Source organism: Phascolarctos cinereus, unplaced genomic scaffold (genome assembly GCF_003287225.1).
Source record: "Phascolarctos cinereus isolate Bilbo 61053 unplaced genomic scaffold, phaCin_HiC Scaffold_5;HRSCAF=322, whole genome shotgun sequence".
NCBI classification, from domain to species: Eukaryota; Metazoa; Chordata; class Mammalia; order Diprotodontia; family Phascolarctidae; genus Phascolarctos; species Phascolarctos cinereus.
Window position 1 is genome coordinate 118,479,199 of NW_027555958.1, and position 21,283 is coordinate 118,500,481.

Sequence of the window (21,283 nt, forward strand, 5' to 3'; positions counted from 1 at the left end):
AGAGTATGGTCCAGAGCACTGAAAAGTTGGGGGGACTTGCCCAGGATCACACATCTAGCATGTGTCAGAGACAGGACTTCCTGGCTTCAAGGGGTGCTCTCTATCCTTCATAAACATTTATTGAATTAACAGATGAAAGAATGGATGATTTCCTTCAAAATAGACATCAGAATTCACCTCCTTTGTGGTTTTTTGGCATGTATACATAATGATTTTTTTAGAATCTCTAGATAGTATCTACATTGAAAGAAGAATAATGAACATTTTAATGTATTATTTGCTACATGTGTGAATTATTTTATTGTGTCTCATTCTGGTTAGGCCACTGTACTAGCTGCTGGAGATGTTAAAGTAGAAATTACCTCTGCCTTCATGGGGTTTACAATGCATTTGAATAGAAAGGAGCTATAGGTAGAAAGAGAAACAACAAACAATGCAAGATAGGATAGGCTAAAAGCCAAGGGACTGATTCAGACATTGGGTGCTGTGGCAATAGAAAGGAGGAAGTAATCACAGAGAGCAAAACCAGTCAGGGAAGGTTCCATGAAAGAGGTAAAATCTGACCTGTCTTTGAAGGGAGAAGAGGACTTGGATAAATGAAGAGGAGGGTGGAGGCCATTCCAATCAAGGTGAACAGCTTGAGCAATGAAATATGGAGGCAGATATGAGTAGAGAATGTCTGTTAAACAGAACAATTTGACTGCAGGAGAAGGTTCAGGTAAGGCAATAGTAAAAGACAAATTTGAAGACATGGGTAAGAACCAGACTACAAATGTGAATATAAACATAACATCTTGTTTAGTTGATTATTCTTAAAATGTCTAGCAGCCCAACTGACATACCCTTTTTTCCCATTTTTTCAACAAGCTAGAAGCTAAAGATGAATCAAATAAGATTATATTTATGTAATAAGGACAAATGTAAAGTTCTTCAATTCTGTTCAAAAAATCAGCCTCACAAATGTAAGTTGAAGGAGACCTGACTGGAAAACAGTTCTAAAAAAGTTAGGAAGGTTTTAATGGACTGCAAGGTCAAGGTAAGGGAATAATGTGGCATCACCAAAAAAAAATCTAATGCTAACCTAAGCAGAATGGAGAGGCATGGTGTCTAGAGTGAGAGAGATCACAGTTTTGCTATAATCTACCCTAGTCCAGCCACATTTGGAATACTGTGTTCCGTTCTGAGCGCTATGTTTTAGGAAAAACATAAACAAGATAGTTAAAGGCCTCCAGATCATGATATCTGAAAACTGGTTAAACTAAAGATAGTTAATCTAGGAAGGAGAAGACTCAGGGAGAATGTGTAGATATTTCCATGTACCCAAGGGCTATCATGTGGAAGAGGAACTGAGCTGGTTCTACCTGGCCCCAGAGGGCAGAATTAGGAACAGTGGATAGGAGCTGTAGAGAGGCAGGCTTTGGCTTGATAGGAGGACAGGACAAACTTCTGAAAATGTCAAGGTATTGAAAAGCACAATGCTCAGTCTTGAGAGGTCAAGAGGTTCCTTCTCACTTGACTTCTTCAAGCAGAGACTGGACAACTATCCATATGTCAGGAATGTTCTAACAGGGACTTTTAGGTATGTGATCAGCTGAGTTCCCTCCCAATTCTGAGAGTCTGTAATTCTGTGAAATGTGTCTTGAACTGAATTAATGATCTTTAGGGATCTTCATGCAGTAAGCTTCCATGCAAATATAATTTCATCCATTTCACCAGAGTAATTGTGACTCAAATCATAAACTGCCTTCTATACCACGCACATCTCACTTATGAATAAAAGAGAGAGTAGCTTACTTTTCCACAGCATGGATCAATGGCTTCCTCCCCAACTCCAAATATCTCCCCTATTGACCTGCCATTGATCTCTGACATTTTTATGGTTACAGATTTAGTCAGTTTTGAAATAAACATGCTCCCAGGAATATATATGTGTGTGTGTGTGTGTGTGTGTGTGTGTGTGTGTGTGTGTATGTGTGTATAAGTATATGTATGTATGTGTATGTGTGTATATATATATATATATAGATATACATATATATAATATATTAAGTCATTATCAGTCATTTATAGCTTATGGTAAATTCTTTCTCATAGTATAGCCTGACCCTCAATTATCTAGGCCTGAAGCAATGAGATAGAACAAATAAATTTTCTTGTGGGAAGAAAAAGGAGCCAGTGGTATGATGGAAAGAACACTGATTCTAGAGTCAAAAGACTTTGGTTTGAAATAATATCTCTGGGGCAGCTAGGTGGCGCAGTGGATAGAGCACTGGCCCTGGAGTCAGGAAGCCCTGAGTTCAAATCCCACTTCAGGCAGTTACTAGCTATGTGACCCTGGGCAAGTCACTTAACCCCAATTGCCTCACCAAAAACAAAAAGAAAAAAGAAAAGAAATAACATCTCTGATATCTCTGATGCTTATTATCTGGATAGTAGAAAGACCTTGAGCAAGTGACTTAAGCTCCTTGGGCCTCCATTTCCTTGTATGTGAAATTAGATGATTGGATTTGATGGCCTTCCAGGTTCTTTTCAGCTCTAGACCTATAAGCCTATGTGGAACACGGGAGTTACCTGAAAGAGCAGGACTGGCATTGGGTGTTCTGGGGGGTGGGGGTGGGAGGTGAAGAGAACCAAAGTTTAGTCTAGTAGAGTACACTTTGTTAAGAGTCAAAAGACTAAGGTTCTGGATTCATCCATAGCTCTAAAAATTACTGTGTAATTTTTGGTGAGTCTATTCACTTTACCAAGCCTTGGTTTTCCCATCTATAAAAAGCTTGAGTCAACAATTTCAGCTCTAAGTCCTATGGTTCCATGATGCTGGGTCCATTCTGCCCCTGCACCACAAGAATCACCTGAATAGAATCTGCACCACAGGATCAGAAGTAGAAGCATCCTTGGAGATCAGCTAGTCCAACCCCATTTTATAGATGAGGAAACATCCATTTAGCATTAATTATCATAGATATGATTTATGGCTAAGTTTATTTCATCACATCAGTGTTTGAGACACGAAACTAATGAAATGAAATCTCAAGTAGGACTCTTTGCATGTGGAATTAAAGGCTGTTCCAGTTCATTCATTTATGTTTTTAATTAGGCAATTGGGGTTAAGTGACTTGCCCAGGGTCATACAGCTAGTAAGTGTGAAGTGTTTGGTCTGAGGCCCGATTTGAACTCAGGTCATTCTGACTTCAGGGCCCAGTGCTCTATCTGTTATGCCACCTAGGTGCCCCATCGGCTCATTTATTTCAGATCAGATACTAGAAGTTAAAAAAAAGTGAAGCCAAGAATAGAGTGTGTGTATATGTGTATGTGTGTGTGCAAGTATATAAACATATATGTGTGTGTGTGTATATATATACATATATATGTATGTATGTATGTTATGTATGTCAGCGTGGGCATTGAGAACATCTTCTGCATTGTCACCACTTTGCAGAACACTACATATTGACTTTGTCCTGATAGACTCTAGAAGCCTTTCCTTATTTCACTGAAATGTAAATGGTGAATAGCAAATGATGGTAAATTGGATCTAAGGCATCACAGGGAGAAACTTTATACATGATTCATTGAAAATAGAGGGTTGTTAGAGACAGTAAATCAAGCATTGACTGTGGAAAAGGTGACAATCGCTAAGTTCTGTAAGCAACAAAGGTAGATCTTGGTATTTTTTCAATTCTCAAAGGAGAAAAAAAAATCTTTGATAGTGGTTTACCAAGCCAAAAAATTAGATTTCTTATTAGGTTTTACTAACATAGGGCAGGAAGACTTATCCCCTCCATGAACATAATTCAGTAAGGAACTTTGATCTCATTGAAGAGGGTACCCCATCCATCAGGATATACTGAAGCCCATCTTTGCCCACTATGTTCTGTAATTCTTGCACACATTCTTCCAGAGGAAGAACTAAGGGGAGGAAGAGGAAGGGGAAGAGGAGGAAGAGAATCCTCAATATTTTATCTGAGTTACTATGTTACTTCACAAGTTAATTTTATCAATTTTCCTTATATAAATATCCTTTTTCTTCACTTTTTAGCAACCAAACTGTTCACATACAAAGGAAGGTATATCACATCATGAAGAGACATCCCCAAGTATCCAGGATACAGCTAAAGCAGTCCTCAGGAAAAAAACAATCTCTGAAATATAGATTAACAAAATAAAAAAGTTTAATAAACTGGATATGCGTTTATATTAGAAAATGAGCATTTCACTCATGAATGCCCTTGGAATAATGTAGTTCATTTTTGTTTCATGGCAAGTTTTCTGTATATTTGTTTTCATTTTCACAGGCACACTGTTCATAATCTTCTGCCATCCTCCTCTGTAACTGTTTTACAAATGAGTTTGGCTAAGGCAGTTTTGAAGCTCTTTTAACCTCCTCATTATGGTGACTGATTTACATTGGCTTAACTTTTGCAGAAAATGCTGATAATCACAGTCATTTTTTTTCTTTTTCTTCTTTTTTATGTTTCAGCATTGACTTATTCAAAAAAAAACTGAGGTTAAAACTTGCAATTATTCAGTTTTTGTCTCGTCTTTGACTACGCCTAATCTGATATTTATTTTGGCCCTTTTTTAAATTAGCCCATGATTTGACTACATACACACAAGGACAGATGATTCTGATACTGTAATACAGAACATTATTTTGCCATTTAGGTAGTAGGGCCCTTTAAGCCATGGAAAGCAAAAGTTGGTGCTTAATCTTGCCCCAGACCTCTGTCCTCCTAAATCTAAACAATAGTAAAATGTGCTCTTGCATAGCTCAGCATAGCCCGTACCTCCAATGCAAATGGATAAGAAAGCTTGCAATATAATTGCTTTAGATAATTGTTTATACCAGAGACCAGGACACCTGATCTGGTTTGTGTGATCTCTGATCTGTAATAATGGGGTGCTTAGGTGCTTGTGCTTGTACTTGTGCCCCAATTTCTCCCTAGTCTCAGAAACACTGCCTCTAACAACCACTCCCCAAGCGCAAGGACACTGTGCCTAGCAGTTATTCATGCATGGGCCTCATCATGACCCTTATCTCTCCCTGGTACAGCTACACAGAGCTGGGCTGCTCAGGCCCCAGCCCTCAGATCATGTCTCTGGAAGCCTCCCAATTCCTCAGTAAGTTCCTGTGTTGTGAGAAAGTTTTCCCTTGTTGCAGAGCATTCTCTCATCAAGACAGAGGGAGAGGGGTGTCCTTGACCAGCCCAAGAACTCTTCCTCTTGCCAGACCTCAAAGATCCATCCCCCTCCCTGTCCTGTGTACTCCCTGTACTTTCCCATCCATAGCCCCAAAGACACCTGCATCTTTGGATTACCTCATCAGTGTTCCTGGCATTTCTTTCCCATGCTCTTTTCTATATAAACCCTAGCTCGACCCCTGATGGGGGCTGCTTGATTTGGATGTAAATACCCCTGGCAGCCACACGCTAATAAATCCACATCTTAAATTACACCTGGATCTCAACTTGCTGATTTCTCGGTACAACAATACATGATTCACACATTAGTAACCTAACATTTCCTGCCTGTTAAGATACGCCTCCCCTCTAATATGATTTCCAAATTACCCTGCATATATCTTGAATGTACACAGTTGTTTGCATGTTATCTCCTCCATAAGAATGTGATCTTCTTGAGGGCAGGAGCTGTTTTTGCCTTTCTTTGCATTACCAGAACTTAGCACCATACCTGACACATAATAAGTGCTTAATAAATGCTTGTTGAATTGACTTGACTTTTCCACACCCAATAATCAAGTTCTCGAGGTGGAAATGATCAACTCCTCGGATTTTTGCTGACCTAAAAGATATCATGGACGGCATTCAACATTATGTAATCACTATTCTTAATTAGAAAAAGAAACAAGTCTTAAGTGAAGCCTAATCAATTGCATGATGGGCATTTCTCAAAGATGAGTCTTCCTGATTCCAAGCCAGCACTCTATCCACTGTACCAAGTAGCTGCCCCCTATTATTGCTCATGGGAATATAAAAACCTTTCATGCTTCCCCCCCAAAAAAACTGTCAACTCTATCATATCAGGTAGAATACTGACAAATAAGCCCAAACTTAGTATCCTTGGCTATTTAGGCTTAAGGCCATTGTCTCACTCACCAAACATTAATATTATCTAGACTTAGATCACCTGGGTTACACTGATATCACACTAATTCCAGACAGGAATCTTTAGCTCCAGCCAAACAAATCTACTCAGTATCTTCAAATGTTCATAGGGCTTCCCCACCTCTATACCTTTGCCTATGTTGTACCTTTTCTCCTTCCTTTCACCTATTCATATCCAATTAATCCGTCAACTAAGTCCCATTTCTTCCAGTCATTTAAATTCAACAAATATTTATTAAGGGGTAGCTAGGTAGCAGAGTGGATAGAGCACCGATCCTGGAGTCAGGAGGACCTGAGTTCAAATCTGGCCTCAGACACTTACTAGCTGTGTGACCCTGAGCAAGTCACTTAACCCCGATTGCCTCCAAAAATATGCATATGTTTATTGAGCCCCTATATTAATTATCATAGCTAGCATTTATACAGGGTTTGCCAAGCACTTTACAGATACTATCTTCATCTACTCTACCACCAACTGCCCCATTATGTTCAGAGTTTCCACTAACATCCTGCATTGATGCCACTGTGGAGGTGACCCTGTGGTCTCCATATATATTTAGAGCAGGGCTTCTTAAACTTTTTCCACTCAGGACCCCTTTTGGCATTTTGGCAGCATTCATTGGCATTACATAGCCTGAGGGCATGCTCAATGCAAAGTGAGCATGCTTTGTGTTCAGAACCAAGGTTGCAGTGAAGTTGCACGGTGCAACACAGGCAAGCGCTGCCAGAAACACTTTGGATGCATTGAGTGTTTGATTTTTAATTAATTTTTGGTCGTTGCGCATTTAGAAACCTTTTACTGTTGCCCAGTTTTTCCTAACCTCATATGGGGTCATGACCCAAAATTTAAGAAGCGCTAGTTTAGAGGGCAAACAGTAGTAGCTCCTATCAAGCTGCAAAATCTTCAAGTATGGACCCACCTAAATATTTTATTTCCACCATCATTGATTAGTGTGACTAAATTCACTGAGGCTCATTTATAGAAGATTGGCCACACCTAATTAATTTTTTTTTTTTAGCCACAGCAACTCTAAACAAACTAATCTAGCCTACTACAGTAAAGAGCTATGGCATTCTATACAGAGGAATTCTGTCCTCCAATGAGTCACAGGATCCTGGAAATCTTGAAGGAAAAACAGAAACGCTCCTTTGCATTGTCTAGCTGCCCAATGACATATGAGCTCTTGGAGAGCAGAAGCTGTGTTTTTTCCCTTTATTTGGACCTCCAGCACTTAGGACAGTGCCTAGCACATAATAGGTGCTTAACAAATTGTTGACTTTACTGAGGCAGGTTCTAAACTCCTTCCTGGTAGCTCCCCTATCTTACTTGCTCAAGGCAGGCATTTAGTAAAGGTTTGTGGACTAATCCACATTACTTAAGCTCCTTGAGAAAAAGGATTATTCTTTGCTTTATCTTCATATCTGCAAAGCCTATCACAATCTCTTGCATTAGGAGCTTAATAACTACTTGTTGGATTGGATAGGGCTAGACATTCAGCACACCTGTTGTCAAAACAATCATGCTTAATGAAACACCTGTAAGTAGAAAATGAAGAGTAACAATATTCCAGAATCAAGGAGGGTCCCTTAAAAGGCGGTTTGAGCCAAGTACTTCCCAAGTAAGGCTCAGAAAATTGATGACTTCTCTTCAGTGAATTTGAGCCTTGCTCTGAGGCAAATGTATTTGAGGGCCAAGGACACCTATTTCCAAGGTCCCTGGTTAGCCCCCATACCTTATTACTCTCAATCAGTGCCACACCATACCCTATTTCATGTCCCCCAGGGACTGGCACCCTAAATATTCCAACACCATCTCTATGCTACGGAGCAGAGCCATGGAAAAGCTATTTGAATGAATGCACAAAAATGAATGAAATATTCATTCATTTATTCACTTATTTTTATGCATTCCTGTGTGAGTCTGTGTTAAATAAACACTATGTTAAAACTTGATCATCACAGGTCAGGTGTTAAAAGTACTGGGTGTAGCTCTGAAAATTACCTCTAAAGGAAAATAAAGGAAAAACTATGTATGTCAGACAAATTTTTTTAAGTAAATTGCAAATTATCCTAAGCCATCTTTAAGAGACCTGCCAGCTCTGTAGGATTTATTAACACCCATGCACTAATTTTTGCAGCATACATAGTTATATTGTGTCCTAAGACTTGTAGAGGGAAAAAATCAGATTGGCTGAATTTCACCTACTCCTGAATCTGTTACTCCATCATATAGTAATAAAACTTGTGGCTTTATACAGTGGGGGATAATGGCCACACCTGGACCATTTTTACAAAGGGAAAACCCATATCTTGTAATGAAGATGTTAGGTAGGGTTTAAGGTGCCTCTACAATCTATTTTGGTAGTTACTAGATATGTTGCTGGGTTCAAATCTTGCCTCTTATCCCTATTACCTGTGTAATCTTGGACAAGTCACTTAATCTCTCTCAGCATCAGTTTCCTCATCTGTAAAATGAGAAAGTTGGACTGGTGGATATTGATGGCTGCTTCCATTTCTAAATCTGTGATTCTATGAACCTCTCTGTTCCTCAGAGTTCTCACCTATGAAATGAATACCTACCTTTTAGGATTGTTGCGAGTAACAAATGGATAGTGCACATAAAGTCTCCTAAAGGGATCTCAAAGGTCATTAGTCTAATAACCTCATTTTAAAAATGAAGAAATTGAAGCTCAGAGAGGTGAAACTATTTGCACAAAATCATAGAGGAAGCAAGTAACAGAGCTAATCAAGTCTAAGGATCTTCTTAATATTATACATTGCCCTTGGTCTTCTTATTTCTGAGAGTGATATGAATGAATCATGAAGTAACTATAGTCTCCCAGAAAGAAAGGGGGATATGAGAAATTGTGAGGTGGAAAAGGGAGAGATTGAAATAGGGGGAAAGAAATAGGAAAATCTTGATTCGACAGAGAGGAGTCCCAGTAAAAGCAACCTCATGGGGGAGAGTTATTCTTTAATGATAGATAAGGACTTTATCAGTGGGTATAATATGAAGGAATTGGTGCTTAGAGAGACAATTAAATCTGAGCATTGTGTCTCCTGCCTCATTAGAAGGGGGGTTATGCTTCCTTGGGGCAACTAGCATACAAAAGGGGTCAGAGGGTATGTTCCCAGAGAGGACATTTCTTGACAAATGGGAAAGAAAATGCTCATGAGGAGGACAAGGGGTAATTATGTACCACATGATCAGGGACATGGGAAAATTTATACCATGGAGCAATACTTCTATTCTCTCTTTCTCCTGCAGGAATCAATACTTGTAAAAGTGAGATACAACAGAAAAATGGAGGATTGGAAACAGGTGACAATTGCTACAAAGCAGTAACAGAAAGTGTTCAGAAATGGGAATTAAAAATCCTTAGGAGCTTTAATTCCATAAGAAACAGAGACCAAAGGAGGAATAAATAAGAATAAGGACTGTGAATCAAAGAACAAAAGTTTAGAACAGACAGAAAAGGAAGAGAATTGCTAAAGAGTATGAGATAAAGAAATCCTCTTTGGAAAAAAGTGCAGAAATGAAACAAAATCAACAAGTAAAAGAAAGGATTTTAATTTACTACTTAACTGAGTGGAAAAAAGGGGAAGAATTAAGTAATAGGAAAAAAATGAATTGATAAATTAAGCAAAGTATTTTAAAATAGGAGATGGTTTGAGGATATGTGAAGGACAGTGGTAGAAATAAGGTTTCATAAAGTAGATTAAGCAAAAATAACTGAAAAGAGAATGTAGCCTTTAAATAGAAAAAGAAACCAAAAATGAAGCATGAATACAAAAACATGACACATGCAATAATACTGTCAACAGCACAAAAGCACAGAATGCATCTAACCTGTCGAAGAAAGCTAATGACAATAACCAAGGAGATCTTAGCTACGTTAGGGGAAAGAGAAAAATTTAAAGAAGAAAAAAAGGATAGGCCTATTGTTTTAAGTCGATAGTATGATGATAAAAGTGATGGAGGGAAGGAAGAACTAGTTCATTCATTTTTCTGTTCCTCTGCCAAAGAGAATGAACTTTGTACTGGAGAGGACAAAGTGAAGTTAGCAAATAGGTGAGTCAAATCCAAGGCAATCAAAGAGGTGAGAAAGTTATCCAGTTGCCCTCAGTAAGCTCAAGCCACTTGGCCCAGGCAAGCTACATCCAAGGCTACCCGAAGGTTATTTTAGATGCAGCTTGGAGAATGGGAGTCAGGAGAAGGGTTTTGATTTTCAAATAAGGAAAGAGAATTCAGTCCATAAACTACAGGTCACTGAATTTGACTTTGATTCCTGGCAAAATTTTATTTAAATGGTCATGAATAGACATCTAGAAATGGAAGCAGTGATCAGGGAGCCTGCATGGCTTCACTAATTGCTGATCATACCATATTAACCTCATTCCCTTTTTTGACAGGGTGACTATACTGGTAAATTAGGAAATGCTTTTAAAGACAGTTTACCAAAATTTCAGCAAAGTTTTTGTCAAAGTTGTCTCATGTTCTACTTGTGAGCTAGATGGAGTAATATACTAAATATTGATAGAATTGAGTGCATTCAGAGCTCCTAGAATGACCAGATTCAAAGCTGTGATTAATAGGTCAATGCTAATATGTGGTGAAGTCTCTAGTGGAGTACCACAGGGTTCTTGGTTGTTGTATCATTCTGTTCTTGGATTTGTATTATTCAATAGAGGCATATAGGTCTCAGGTGCAACATGCCTCATTTTACAGATGAGAAAACTGAGGCAAACAGCTGTTAAGTGACTAAGCTCACACAGCTAGTAAGCATCTGAGGCAGGATTTAAACTCAGGGCTTCCTGAATCCAAGCCCAGCATTTTATCCACCATGCTTACTTAGTTACCTATTTGTAAAGTGCTTTGCAAACCTTAAAGTACTATGTAAACATTAACTGTTATCAATGATGTGGATAGACACAGATGGTACATTTAGGGGCAGCTAGGTGACACAGTAGATAAAGGTTCAGCCCTGGAGTCAGGAAGACTCAATTTTCCTGAGTTCAAATCTGGCCTCAGACACTTACTAGCTGGGTGATATCTTGAACAAGTCACTTAACCACTGTCTGGTTCAGTTTTCTCAGCTGTCAAATGAGCTGGAGAAGGAAATGGCAAACCATTCCAGTATCTTTGCCAAGAAAACCCCAAATTGGGTCCCGAAGAGTCAAACATGACTGAAAAATGACTGAAACAACAGATGGTATATTTATCACTTCCACAGCTGATACATAGCTGAGAGGGATGGCTAACATATTGGATGAGGGAGTCTGGTTTCAAAAAGATCTTGACAGGCTAGCCCATGGGTAAAATCCAAAAAAATGAAACTTAATCAGGATAAATGTCTTATACTGGTTTCAAAAACTCAGCTTCACAAAGACAAGAGGGAAAACGTGGCCAAATAGCAAGCAGTTCATATAAAAAATGATCTAGGGATTTTAGCGTACTATAAATCTAATATATATATAGTATGTATATATATGTGCGTGAGTGTATATATGTATATACATATGTGTGTATACATATACATATACGTATATGTATACATACGTGTACATATACATATACGTATACGTATACATATACGTATACATATACATATACATATACATATACATATACATATACATATACATATACATATACATATACATATACATATACATATACATATACATATACATATTTGATCTTAGGCTGCTTTGAGAAAATCACACCTTCTTGGATAAGGAAAGTCATAGGCTTATATTCATCTGGCAACTGGAAGGAACTTCTTAGGCCATATCAATCCAATGCTTGCATTTTACAGATAAGGAAACTGAGGCCCAGGCAGATTAAGTGATTTGTCCAAGTTTTCATGGATAGTAAGTATCAAAAGCCTTCATAGTCAAGGTCCATTCCACTGCTTCATTCTCTACATGTGGATCTATCCCTGCTTGGAATATCATGTTCAATTCTGGATGTCTCATCTTATGAAGGATAAGGACCAGAGTCCATATGTGGATAACCAGGATTGGCAAGGGCCTTGAGATCATGCTATTTGAGGGAACTGAGGGTGTATAGCCCTGAGAAGTAAAGATTTGGGGGGTGACATGATAGCTATCTTCAAGTATTTGAAAAGCTATCATCTGAAGAGCTTCAAGTATTTGAAGTTGACCCTAGAGGGCCAAACTAGAAGCAACAAGAGGGATGTAGACTTGGTGTCAGGAAAATGTTCTTAATACCTAGAAGCTCGGGTGTGCTGGAGCCAGGTCTAACCAGCTGGAGAGCTGATTTTTAAATTTTTAGTGTGAGCATTTACACCTTGGAAATCAGCAAATGCCACAAAGAAGGACCTCTTTTATCATTTCCTTGATTATCTGGACTTAAGGAAGTGATGAAGAAAATGTGAATAATGAAGATCAATTGTAAAAGTGTGATGTGTCCTTTGGGGGGGGGGAGGATACGGCAGAGAGATGGCTATTAAACATTCACCAGCACACTAGTGAGAGTCACCCAAAAGTGAAATAAGCTGCCTTGGGAAAGAGTAGGTTCCCTTACAGAAAGTTTTCAAGCAAAGGCTGGATGACCACTTTGGAAATGTATATGATTCCTGCCCAGGTACAGGTGGCTCTCAGTAGCCTCTGAGCTCCTTCCAGCTCTCAGATTCTTTGATCATATTTTACTTGTTATCTCACTTGGAACTAACACATGACTTGGCTTGGCTTTGCCACAGTGGATATTTAATAAAAGTTTATTGAATTGAATTGAATTTTAATGCAAAAGCAAGACTCCCTCCCTTTTAAAAGTCATCACCAGGAAAATAAATTTCTTTATGAAGTTATAAGAAACTTACATGAAAGTCAGGAGGAAACTCTTTTCATTAGGTAAAAGGTCGAAGAGGTCCACAACCAAGAAGACATTGCTGCCATCTTGTGGCCCTCATCAATATATCAGAACAAAAAGAGATAGCCTCAGGGTTCAAGTTCCTAAAACCCAGATCTGAAAGCTAGAGATAGAAGGGACTTTCCAGGCCATCTAGTTTAAACCTGCCTGGTATACCTGAGGAAACTAAAATTCGGAAAGGTTAAGTTACTTACCCAAGGTCATGTAGAGAAGGTCCATCAGAAGTAGAATTTAATCCCAAATCCTCTGATTCCAAAGCCTTCCACTTTCAATTCTACATCTCCAAGAGTGGGTTCCAGGCCCTGCTGATTCCAGCTTCAGGGTTCTGTTCACTATACCACTCCAGACTATTGACCATCTGGTACTTGGAAAGTACTTGAGAGAGAAAAATTGAACAGAAATATCACACTTGAAATTTTCTCCAAGGACCTTGCATATGTTACCATTTATTGAATGGATGATTCCTTCCCCTCCACTCTTTCCTTTGGTCACTGCCCTAGGACTCTGCACCTTGATGCACCAGGTGTGGGAGATCCCCAAATCAAAACACTTCCATTTCTTTGTCAATGGCAGCAGCTGCAACATGTCCTCTTCTCATCATCTTCTCATCTACCTTCCCCACCTCAGTAGTTTCTGAACTCTTTATTCCCCCTTTCCTTTATGTGCCTAATAGTGGCCCCTGAATCCTGCCCACCTTCTATACTATCTCCCCCAATTACCTGAGAGCCTAGGAGGGGGACAGAAGACTCCCCTCCATGAACCCTTTTATCTGTTTTAATCCCTGAAAGTGCAACTCTCCCCCTGTCCCGCCCCTACTACTATCCTGAGAGAAACCAGCAATGGTGATAACTCATGCTTCTCAAACTACTCCTATGCAACTTCCCATTCTATCAGAATAGTTATACCGCCCAAGGTATAATAATCATAATCATAATCATAATAAAAATAACAAAAATAGTATTATTGTTATAAGAATAGTCATAATAACCGACATGTATGTGCTGTAGCACTTTGAGGTTTGCAAAGCACTTTACACATCATTTGTGGACCTCACAACATCCCCTGGAAGTAAGTATTATGAGAATTTTAGTATTTTTATCCTCATTCCACAGGTTAGGAATTTTGTTATTGTCATTGCATCCAACTCTTTGTGACCCCATTCAGGATTTGCTTGGCAAAGATACTAGTGTGGTTTACCATTTCCTTCTCCAGCTCATTTTACAGATGATGAAACTGAGACAAAAGGGGTAAGTGACTTGCCTAGCTAAGAGGTGTCTGAGGCTGGATTTGAACTCTGGTCTTTCTGACTCCAGGCCTGGCACTCTATCTGCTGTGCCACCTATGTGCCCTAACAACAGCAAAATTCCCCATCTATGGAATGAGGATAAAAATGCTAAAATACTCATAGTACTTACCTCCAGGGGGTGTTTTGAGGCTCAGATGAGAAAATATTTGTAAAGTGCTTTGGAAACCTCAAAGTTGTCGTATTTTTATGGTCATGCCACAGATGAAGACGTTGAAGCATTAAAAAATTAAGTGACATGGAACAGGGCAATGAGTGCTGGATCTTAGAGGCAGGGTTTGAATCCTGATTCGGCTCCTTACTGCCTGTGTGAGCTGGATCAAGTCATTTAACCTCTATGGTCCTCAGTTTTTTTTCTTGTAAAATGAGAGTTTGGGTTGCAAGACCTATAAGGTCCCTTCTAGCTCTATTTTAAAGAGAGGCATCCTAGGGAGACCTCAGCAAAAGCTGAAGGTTTGTAGAGGCTAAAAGAAAGGGAAGTGTCAAACATGTGACCTAAAGCAGGCATAAGGCCTGCAACACTCAAGTGCACCAAAAGCAGATTAAAATGTAATTGGAAAATATTTAACAAAATAAATAAAAATACAATACAATATAAGTAATGTCAATTTGTGGTTTTCTAAGTCAGTATGCTGCCCACAGGAATCTGTTTGAGACCGCTAGGTGGAAAAAAACAAAGTCATTGAAATACAAAGGAGAATAAAACTTCAATAAAAACAGATATTCCCCAGCCTAGAAAGGGTAAGAAGCCTGGATACTTTAATTGTATACGAAGAGAACAGCAAGACAGTGAATGGTGCTGCAGGGCATAGACTGTATTCATAGCTTTGTCTCTCCCCATTCATCTATATCTTGCCACTGGACCCAGATGGCTCCAGAGGAGAAAGTGAGGCCGATGACTGTGCCCATCCCTCCCTCACTTAAATCCAATTCACTTGCATGTCATGGCATCATGATCCTCTTCAAGAACAAAGGACAAACAACACTTCATCTATATGAGACTCCCAAAGGATTATGGGAGATGAAAATGTCTTGAACTGAAACTAATCATTGCAAGACAGGGGTTCTTAACTTAGGGTCCACAGACCTCCAAAGGATCCATGGACACAGTTTAGGGAGGGGCTGTTAATTTATATGAGAACAATAATACATCTTTATTTTTACTGATCTAATGGAAATTTAGCATTTCCTCCCATTATGAATTTTTTGAAAAAATATTCTGAGGAGTCTCTATAGGCTTCACCAGACTTATCAAAAGGGTTCATGATATAAGGCAACATAAAGTGGCTTATGAAGGGGAGGAGCTTTTGAGCCAGGAAGAATTTTCAGAAGAAGCAAGTCTCTCCTCTACTATTTGGTGTTGACCAACAACCTCAGAGCTTAGGATTTTAGGAAGTCATAGAGAAGAGGCTTCTTCTAATCCTAAATTAAGAGTTGTTGCCCTAACTGAATACTACCCCACTTCTCCTAACCCAGCCAGTAGCTGAAGATGGAAAAAAAAAAAAAGATCGCAGTTACACATCAAAGAGCAAGCCTAGGAGACCAACAGATTGACCAATACCACCGTGATGACATGCTCTTAGAAGAGCCCAGTGGCTAAACAATCTACTCATGCCAGCCTAACAACAGCTGTTGTACTGTTTGCTCAGTGACCCCTGGCAACCAGCATCCAGAAGCTCCCCAGCCCCGTACAATAGCAGTGGGGCTTAGCAAGGAGTCAGTGGAACCACTGAATGACCTGCTTGACCCTACGTAATAGCCGATTGGCCTTTCCAGCTGAGATACTGCACTCCTATCAGGAATAGCTAAAGTGACCTATTCTACTGGTCCAGTAGAAACTGCCCTACAGAGAGCCAGTCCAGCTGAACAGCAGTGGAAGCTTGTGGAAGCCCACTGGGAAGAGAAAGGCTATCAAAAACTTGCAGTTTCCAAAGTGGGACTTGTCTTGGTCACTACAAGGGTAGTCATGTACCCAACCACCCTTGTACTTTAAATTCATGCCCACTCTTCTCCTCTTCTGTATGTTTGTGGGAAAATGGACCCTTGGTGCTGAGGAAAATGCTTTATAGCTACTGTCCTTGCAATGTCGTTTGAGTAAATGCCATTGTTAAAAAATTGAATGGAGCTAACAGTGGTGGGCATGCCTATGTAATGCAGAACATTATTTTATCATTTTAGGTAGTAGGGCCCTGTAAGCCATGGAAAGCAGAAATTACTGCTTAATCTTGCCCCAGACCTCTGTCCTCCTAAATCTAAATCTAAACAATAGTGAAGTGTTCTCTTGCATAGCTTAGCACAGCCCATACCTCCAACACAAATGGATAAGAAAGCTTGCAATATAATTGCTTTAGATAATTATGTTTATACCAGAGACCAGGACACCTGGTCTGGTTTGCATGATCTCTGATCCGTAATGATGGGGTGCTCAGGTACTTGTGCTTGTACTTGTGCCCCAATTTCTCCCTAGTCTCAGAAACACTCTCTGTAACAACCACCCCCCAGCACAAGGACACTGTGCCTAGCAGTCATTCATGCATGGGCCTCAGCATGACCCTTATCTCTCTCCCTGGTACAGCTACACAGGAGCTGGGCTGCTCAGGCCCCAGCCCTCAGATCATGTCTGGAAGCCTCCCAATTCCTCAGTAAGTTCCTGTCTTGTGAGAAAGCTTTCCCTTGTTGCAGAGCACTCTTTCATCAAGACAGATGGGAGGGGTGTCCTTGGCCAGCCCAAGAACTCTTCCTCCTGCCAGACTCCAAAGATCCATCCCCCTCCCTGTCCGGTGTCCTCCCTGTACTTTGCCATCCATAGCCCCCAAAGACACCTGCACCTTTGGATTGCCTCATCAGTGTTCCTGGCATTTCTTTCCCATTCTCTTTTCCGTATAAACCCTAGCTCGACCCCTGATCGGGGCTGCTTGATTTGGGTGTGCATACCCCTGGCAGCCGCGCGCTTCAATAAACCTCCACATTGAATTTCTGATTGGGTCTCTGTCTCGCATCTGTTACGGCAGAACACCTATATGTCTCTGCTGTAGGGGAGGCTGAGGCTAATAGATCATTTGACTTCAGAAGCTCTGAGCTGCAGTGGGGCTAAAGTCAATCAAGCGTCAACGCCAAGTCTAGCGTCAAAGTGATGAACCCTTAGGAGTGCAAGGCTGCCAGATTACCTAAGAGCAACTAGCCTGGGTCAGAAAAATGGAGGACATACTGATCAATAATGGAATCAGGTTCACAAGTCACCACTGTACTTTTCTTGTCTTGAGTTAGGGAAACTAAGTCCTGTCTGATTAAGGGGAAGCGCACTGATGGGGGCTCGTGAATTAAGTTGAAAAGAATAGCTACCCACAAGGTTACTCCTAGAGTTCTCCGGGTAGAAACAGTCACACCCTCTAGTGATGTGAGCTGGGTGAGTTAGTCTCGACAGGGTATTTCACTATTTAAAGACTGTTGTACTTACCGCTATGTACCCTGGGAAGCAAAAGCCTGCTAGAATTCATGACTCCCTACTAGCTTCTGAAAGCGTTCCTCCATTGGCTGTTAGTACCAGAGGTTAGAGTACCCACCTAGGAGAAGTTCATCCTCATGTCATGAGTTGGCCACTCCTAGAACATTTTCATTCCCCGACCTTCAATATGGGCCACATCTAGATGATTCGTCCCTTGGCAATTCTTTAGCTGTATTAATTAGTGTGAATTTGGAATGTGTCAGGTCATATTCAGTCCAGCATTCATAGTAACACCCTGACTTTCACATTCCAGTGATGAATTAAGGGGCTTACTCCTGTCTGGCTCTGGGGGAAATCCCCAATGCCTTCTCTTCTTATTCATTAGACACTGACGACCAAGACTAATGTTGTTAAAAGGAACGTAAACTCATAGGATTTGGAACTGGAGCTTTAAAGATCACCTAGTCCAACCTCATCGTTTTATTTTTATTTTTGTTAAATTTTTGACATCCTTTGTTTTTGATGTTTCAGTCATTTCTGGACATGTCCCTCCCCACCACCCATGAGTCCTCATCTGTACAAGAAAAGTCATTTCAACGAAACCAAACAGGACAGTGACCATATAGAACAATTTATGTCAGAGGTGTCAGACACATGGCCCTTGGGCAGAGGCCAGCAGTACTCCCAAAGCTGCCTGAACTAGATTAAAATGCGATTAAGAAACATTTAACAAAACAAATAAAAATACAGTAAAACACAGTATAACATTTTGATGCAAGTCAATACGTAGCCCACAGAGATACTTACCTATGGATTAGTGGCCTGCATTTCTATTTGAGTTTGATACCACTGGTATACGCAACCTTCCACACACATAGTTCCCATCTTTCTACCAAAAGAAAGATAATAGAATCATAGATTTCATGTTGAAATGAGTTTAGAGGTCAATTAGTTCAAGCCCTTTACTTTACAAATGAGAAACTACAGAGGTGGTATGACTTACCCAACCTCATACAAGTGGTAGATGATGGAGCCAAGATCTAACTCCTAATCTGTCACACCTTCTTTACATTTCACCACAACCTTCTCCTGTCTCCAATTACAATATTAAGAGCAGTATTATGTAAGGCCAAAGATAAGTTTTCTTTGTCCCTAAGTCATGCTAGGGAGGCAGCAAGATACAGAAGAAAGAGCACTTAACTTAGAATTCCAAGATTCACATTTTTGCTCCATTTACAGGACAATGTGTTCTGTGGGTCCAAGTAGCTTAATCTCTCTAAGATTCAATTTTCAAATCTGCAAAACTGAACTAATACTTGCCCTATGGGGTTATTTTAAGGTTCAAATGACTTACATTTATAAAGTGCTTTGACTTTCATCTTGTCACTGGACTTCAATGACTCTGGAAAAGAGAGTAAGGCTGATGTCTCTGCCTCACTTACAGCTAATTCACTCTCAAGTCAAAATATCACCCATGATGTCATTTGTCCTCTCGGAAAAAAAAAAGGACCAACAACAGCTATGTATTATTACTAGTGATAATAGCTAGCATTTATATAGTACTTTGAAGGTTCGTAAAGAACTTTACAACTATTGTCTTATTTCAACCTCACAACAATCCTGGGAAGGAGGTACTACTTAATCCTCGTTTTACAGAGAAGGAAATTGACGCAAACTGAAGTTGAGTGTGACTTGCCCAGTATCACCCAGCTAATAAGTGTCTGAGGACAGGTTTGAACTCGTGTCTTCCAAACTCTGGGTTCATTGCTCTATCCACAGGGCCACCTGGATGCTGACATCATATCCTGGACGTAACCATGAAGTCCCAAAGATTGTGCCTTCACAATATACGCTGCAGCAGGTCTTAGCAATCTGGAAAGACTTTGAGTCCATGGGCCCATGTTGCAAGATTGTCATCCAAAGCCCAATACAGCTAAACTTAGAAAGGCTCTTCAACAAAAGATTGGCCACCAGCTGATTATTTCTTTTTCCATCAGAATGACTCATGAAGATCATTTGAGCTATGGTCTTCACTGGCAAGACTACCTAGATTGATGATATTGTATATCCTTGAGGTATTAGAATAAATAACACTAAAAATAAAAAATAAGCAAAAACAAAATATAACATACAGAGTTGATAATTACACTTGGATAGGATTAAGAAAACAAAAAGATGATGTCAGTGCTTTGCTTAGAGGAAAAAGAGAATCACTTACTAGGTAAAGTTATGCCAATTTGGCTTCATTTTTCCCATGCACCAAAAATCCAATTTCTAATTATCTTGAGACCAGACTATTTCTATATTATATTATATTATATTATTCTGTTCAATCAACAGTATACCCAAACTGGAAAAGCATCCTATGCAGAAAGTAGCTGATAAATAGAAATGATGGCAATCAAAGTTGTCTTTTCTCTTCTCCAGGGCCAAAGTGGGTCATTACATTACATTTGTATTCAGCTTTAATTTAGAGTTCTTCTCCTTTGCATTATTTTTAACAGTAAATATTTTGTTCTAGTTGTGCTCACTTCACTTTGCATCAGTTCATACAAATTCATGCATGTTTCTCTGAATTCTTCATGTCCTTTCCTTCTTGCAGTGCAGTAATATTCCATTATCTTACAGTGCAATAAAATTCCAATAAGAATCCAGAATCATAGATTTAAAACTAAAAGGGACCTTAGGTGTCACCTAGTTCCTCTCTTTCCTTTTACAACTAAGCCCCACAGAGGGTAAGTCACTTGCCCAAGGTCACATGGGTAGTAATGGAAAAATAGAGCTTTGAATCCAATTCCTCTGACTCCAAATCCAGGAATCTTTCTATTGTATCACATTGCCTCCTGATTATAATAATATATCACAATTTGTACATCTATCCTTCAAATGAGGGGTACCTACTTTGCTTCTTTTTTTTTTATTACTACAAAAAGTGTTGCTAAGAAGATTGGGTACATATATATATATGTGTGTATGTATATTCACATATATATGTATACATACATATATGTACATGTGTACATATATAATATATGTGTTATATATTATATTTTACACTATTTATATATACAATATATATGTTCTGGTATCATACATATAGGTATGCATATACGTGTATATATACATACATATACATACACATATGTGTGTATATATATATACATAATTCTGGTATCAATCTCTTTGGGGACTATGACTAGCTGTGGCGCCAAAGTATGTGAACAGTTTAGTGACTTTTTCCACATAATTCTATATTTATTTCCAGAATAGTTGGACCATTTCACAGCCACCATCTACTTATTAGTGCATCTATCTTACTGTGACTTTTGTCATCTCTAACTGTCAACTCTAAATTAAGGCTGAATATGAAATAATTGTAATGACCCATTTTGGCCCTGGAGAAGAGAAAAGACACCTTTGATTGCCATCATTTCTATTTATCAGCTACTTTCTGCATAGGCTGCTTTTCCAATTTGGGTATACTGTTGATTGAACAGAATAATATAGTATAGAAA

The 21,283-nt window shown here is 39.4% G+C and overlaps 1 long non-coding RNA gene across 1 annotated transcript; it reads left to right on the forward strand.

Annotated features, from left to right (window-relative positions):
- Positions 1-525: 525 nt before the first annotated feature.
- On the forward strand, positions 526-4,185 carry LOC144457909 (uncharacterized). Its single transcript, XR_013487509.1, has 2 exons — positions 526-718; positions 4,040-4,185. It is a non-coding gene; the product is annotated as an uncharacterized LOC144457909 (long non-coding RNA).
- Positions 4,186-21,283: the final 17,098 nt, after the last annotated feature.